General features: G+C 40.0%; 1 pseudogene; it reads right to left on the bottom strand.

The window, feature by feature from the left end:
- Positions 1-625: 625 nt before the first annotated feature.
- On the bottom strand, positions 626-2,273 carry LOC142644663 (anthocyanidin 3-O-glucosyltransferase UFGT pseudogene; annotated as a pseudogene).
- Positions 2,274-5,687: the final 3,414 nt, after the last annotated feature.

The following is a 5,687-nucleotide window of genomic DNA, read 5'->3' as shown; positions in this document are numbered from 1 at the left end:
TACAAATTGGTATAGAGGCACTCTCACAAACCCAAATAGCTCTCGCTTACAAATACAAAAACAAAGAACTAAAAGTTCACAAATATCAAATGCGTATGCCAAATACCAAATGTGAATTGCGTACAACTCAAAGAGAGAGCCACAAATCAAATCCAAAAATTGCAACAAACCAAGAGAGAACAAATCACCAAATTGCAGAACCAAAACCAAGCGACAACAAACCTTCTCACTATTCCAAATTGCAACCCACAAATATCAAATAATCAAACAAAGAGAGAGAGCCTATTTTTCTCACACTCTCTAATTTTCCGTAATAGCACTATGCTTATATGATAGGTTGTGATTGATGAACATAAATTGAAGTACAAAAAGTGAACTGAAGAATTTTTATTAGACCAACAAAACCAAGTACCATACAAATTGTAAGAACATTAGCAAACCCCCCACCCCCCAAAAAGCTATTTTAGCAACTGACACACTAAAAAAAAGTTATACCCAAGTATGTAAATCTAAAAACTTTTTACAACCGTGAACAGTAAGTACATATATTAATTTAGACATTACCATTTAGGATTCGCAAATCTAAAATATTATAAGCTTGTTTGGCATGTGAGTTTTAACACAATAACTTACATTTTAAACAACATTACACACTTTTTCATACATTTTTTCACTCACACGTGTATCAAAAACACTCAAACAACATTAGTCAAATTACTCTACCAAACATGTGTTATATTTTATTCTTTTTTTTTTTTCTCACTCTCACTCCTATTGAACTGTTTAAGGAACAGATATTAGCTCCACTAAATGAATGAAATCTTTTGCAGCAGTGCCATTCGGGCTAGCAGCCGCTTGTACTGTATGTTTGAGAGCTTGGGCCTTGTCTCTCATCTCCTTCCCATTTTCATGTCCCAAAATGAGTTCCAAGCTCTTGATCAATCCACTCTTAGTGAGAATTCCACCCTCAACTTTGACACCAACCCCCCATACTTCCTCTACCATTCTTCCAGTCATGTGATGATCACCAAAGAACGGCCTGCAGATCAGTGGCACACCATATGCAACACTCTCCGACACAGAGTTGCTACCACAGTGAGTCATAAACACAGCTATTGAAGAATGAGCTAGAACTTTTACCTGCGGTGTCCATGGCACTATTTTCCCTTGCATTCCAGTTCTCTCAACAAACCCTTTGGGCAAGAGGCTCTTTATGTTGTCCTTGAGAGACCACAGAAATGGAATTCCACTCTCTTCCAGTGCCTCAGCCAATGCTATTAACTCATTTTGAGGTGGTGAAGCCACAGTTCCAAAGCTTACATACGCAACCGACCTTTCCTTCTGCTCATCTAACCAAGATATGCACCCTGTTAAATCCGAATCCGACTGTGATGGCAGCGATAGTGTGAAGAGACCCACATTAAGCACATTTCGAAACTTTGTTTTGAAATCACGATTGAGAAGAGGTGGGTTTAGTTCTTCATAAAAGTTCAGCACTACAGCACTGGCTCGTGGTAACACCAACCCAACTTGACTCAGCATGTGTGAGAAAGTTGACTCTTCCAACTGCTCCGATAGCACCTCCTCAGGTAAGTCCGAAACACGCATTTGAGACAATCCTGGAATGAATTCCAAGGTTGCATCTTTAACTTTATTACTGCCAAAACGTTGGCGTATAAGGTCAGTATAAACATGAGCCGAAAGAGAGCAAGGGAAAGGCAACCAAATTGGGATCCATGGAACATGCAAATCCTCTGCAACCTCCAAAGCAAATGTCAAGAATGCATCGGAGATCAAGCAGGAGATTTTCTTACCAGTCTCTGCCACAGCCACTTCTAAGCCTCTTTTGAAGTTCTGTGGCGAGACCTTAATGAAAAGTTCCACAGCCTCAATAGGGTTTGGGGAAAGAACATGACCAGCAGGAACTCCATCGGCCACATCATAGGCTTTTATGTTGGGCAAGATCTCGTCTGGTTTTGCTGTGGAGAAGAGTGAATGGTTGGACTTTTGTGTGTTTAAGAATGAGAAGTGTACGTTTGGAGCAGCTTTTGCTAATTTGCGAACCAGAGTCAAGAGAGACAAGGCATGGCTGCCGAAGGAGAATGCCAACACAGCCACATGTTTATGAGGAGAGCTTTTGGTCATTGACATGATGTTGGGTTAGACAGTTGAATCAAGAAGAGAGAGAGAGAGATGTTACCATATATGGGACAGGAAACGCTGAATCCAAACCGCACCTTCCTCTACTCCTCAGTCTTATCTTTTATAGGAAAGAAGCTCAAAATTAGTAGTTGTCCTGTACAAAATCATGACCAACTAGTGTGATGTTACATGTTGTCAGATATTCAGATGTGATCGACAATCTAAAGTGGAATATACTTTTGACAATCTAGGAAGAAATCCGTAGTTAATCGAGAAGGAGACACGAAAATTGGCGGTCATAGAAGCAACACGCTCATTGTACGAAAGTCATGAGTTGCATAGCTACTATTCACGTGACATTCACCTACTCCTGCCCCTGATTTTTAATTAGATTTTACTGGCGTATGTTTTAGGGCATATAATAATAAATTATTTTAAAAATAAATAATAATAATAAATTTAACATTTTTTTACCATTTTTTTAATTCTTCATAAATATTTTCAAAAAATGGAAGAGCACACGTTAATTTCACCTACTTTTGCTATTGTAGATGCAACTCAACGTACGTATTACTCTAATCAAAATTCAAGTTTATTGCATGTTTTGTGCCATGTGGCACATTCCCATTTACCAATCCAAGCCACCTCAAATACTATGCCATATTCTTTTACTCAAAAAAAAAAAAAATAATAATAATAATAATAGTGTAATATGCCATATCGGCATATCCTATATATCATTCATAAATAGGCGGAAAAAAAAAAAACAATATTGTAGCCGTTGTTTACACAAAATGAGTTTTGTATGAGAAATGCCCAAGTTGAAGTGCTTCACCAACAAGAAAACCGTTTTGGCTTAGGTTTACTGGGTAACAAATCTACAAAGCTCATTAGTATTCTTGCAAGTATATGATTTGCAATTCATACTAGTAACTCCTGGACTTATGGTTAATGTCTGAAGGAATTTTTCTGAAACGACCTTACTATCATCAAGACATCAACGATCAATCTATATATGGTTCCCACAAAATTTAAAAGCATTAGATATGTATATACAAAAAACAAATGCATACAGCATTAATATTGGTGGTGCTAAAAAGTCGTAGTGTTATTTTTAGCACCACCAATACTAAAAAGCATGCGGCAATGGTGGAGGGAAAACAAAAAATTTGGCTTTGGAGCTATGTATGGTGCACAGCTGGCTGTGCACCGTAGTTAAGAAAGAAAAAATAAATAATATTTTATTAAAATTTATATTATTTTATTGTGTTGGTAGTGGTGGTTTTGTTTTATTATAATAGATATATTATTTTATTATAGTAGATATATTATTTTATTGTGTTGAAAACTAAAATAAAATCACTAATGTTGGGTGTTTTGTAAAGTGAGGTGATGAAATAGATAAAACAGTTTTTTATGGTGTCAAATTGCTAAATTTATGACCCCACTAATGTAAATGCTCTTATAGGAGCTAACAACAAGGCAATAAGGCAACGAAACAGAGACATATAATGGAGGGTAACAAAATTACCATTCAAGAAGCTTCATGAAAGCATGCTCAAAGAGTGAAATCAACTAATAGAAAACCCAATAAGAGACAAACCTTCGAGTCTCTGAAATCGAGTTACTCTCAATAGCACAAATCTAAGCGCATCTATTAAGAATACAATCATCATTATCATCATCATCACCCCCCCCCCCCACACACACATATATATATATATAAACAAAAGGAGTGAAAGAAACTGAAGAGGATAAAATTGAAGTAGACGGACCCATTCAACAGAACCTGTCATGGGTGGCGGTACTAGGATGGTGGATGATCAAGGTGAAGGAAGAAGACGACGGGACGTGTCCAAAGAGGACGGATTCTCCATAACGGACAGATGAGAAAGCAGATGGATGCAAAGTGAACGATGGCAAAGCTACGTGGCAACCACAAGTGGACGGGGTCATACTAGCTGATGACTTACACACAAGTAGACAGGCTCATCCAAACAGATTTAAATTAATAAAGTCCACAAGAGGACAGGTTTATCCCAAGGGTAGATCTGAATTTATTAAGTCCTAAGTGGACGGGCTTCCTCAAGCAGACGAGCTTCCTCCCCAATAGATTTGGCTTGATCTTCAAGAGGCATAGTCTCCCCGTCACCTGAAGGGTCGCTGGTGGTGTCATCCGCAAACAACTCATCGATGCTTTCGTAGTAGAAAGGCTGGGCTGGAGTCTGGGCCTGGGCATCAATCGAAATATGGGACAGGTCCAAGTTCGGAAAAGAGACTTTGACTTAACGGAAGCAATCGTTAAAGCCATCCACGAAGGAGCCACCAAGCTCCATTAGGAGGGTGTCGGAGTCACAATACTCCTGTATCGCATCTTTCTTAGCTAGATGGAGCAGATCCTTAGCATTTTTGGTCTCTTTCTCCTTGTCCTTAAAGACCTTCCTCAGCACCTCCATCTACTTCTCCAGCTCACCCTAGAGTTGCTCCGATGCAGCAAGCTTCTTTTCCAGGACCATTTTCCACGCCTTCAACTCCCCTAGCTCTGCCTCCATTGCCTTCGTCTTTGCCCTCACGCGGTCCAGCACCGTTTCTTGGGATAGGCAACGGTCCATCAAGCCCTCATCATGAGCATCCCTGCAAATAGAAATCAACAAAAAAGGTTAGAAAAGTGAGGAAACAACTCGATGGGAGGAAGAAATGAATGGATGTACCTATGCAATGTTACAAAGGCCCGTCTCTCCCATGGCCTTGGTACGTGGTTGCTTAAATCCTCATAGTTGTCATCTTTAATGATGGACGACAGCTGCTCAAGTGCATACCGAGAATCCTCATAGAGGAGGATGGGATGATTTTCAGTGACAGGAACTTGACCCATCATGAGGCCTTTACCCTTCCTTGGACCGAGCAAAGGAGGTTTCTTTACATCAGGAGTCACCCCGACGACCGACCCTGCTGTAACCTTGGGTTTCTTGGGGGGACGACCAGTCTTCTCTGACGGCTTCCTTCTCATGGACTGGTTGACTGGCCCGTTCCCTTGGGGGGGCAAGCTTCCCTCTTGCTTATTCTTTGCAGCAACCTGCTGCTTGATAAAAGCCCTTCTCTTACCTTTCTCCATTTTTGCACCAAATTAGACGAAGGGAAAAGTTAGGTGAATCACAAAACAAGAAGAAAAAGTAAAAGAAAAAAGGACGACGGACTTATGTTTGCGAGCTTGATTGTCGTAGCGACGAGCAGTTTTAGTGGGTTCAGGATCGTCACAGTACCAATGGATCGTGTCCAAGGTAACGAGCTTCACCCATATCCTCTTTTTCAATTTAATCTGGAAAATTTTCTCCAAAAAGCTCCACTACTCCAAGGTCACCTCTGGACGGTCTCCAGCTGTGAAGAGGGGATGGTTAGGCCAACAACAACAATAAATAATAATAAATAAAATTTAGACCAGAAAAAGGCATTATACCCCAAGTTTTGACTACAGGCATGTAATCCTGATCGTTGGGGTGACACATCCAGTCGTCACCCTGAATAAAGAAGTACCGGCTCTTCCA

The sequence above is a fragment of the Castanea sativa genome, chromosome 7, assembly GCF_040712315.1.
Source record: "Castanea sativa cultivar Marrone di Chiusa Pesio chromosome 7, ASM4071231v1".
In the NCBI taxonomy this organism is placed as follows: Eukaryota; Viridiplantae; Streptophyta; class Magnoliopsida; order Fagales; family Fagaceae; genus Castanea; species Castanea sativa.
The sequence above is the reverse complement of the archived record's forward strand: the minus strand, read 5'-3'. Positions and strand labels throughout refer to the sequence as shown.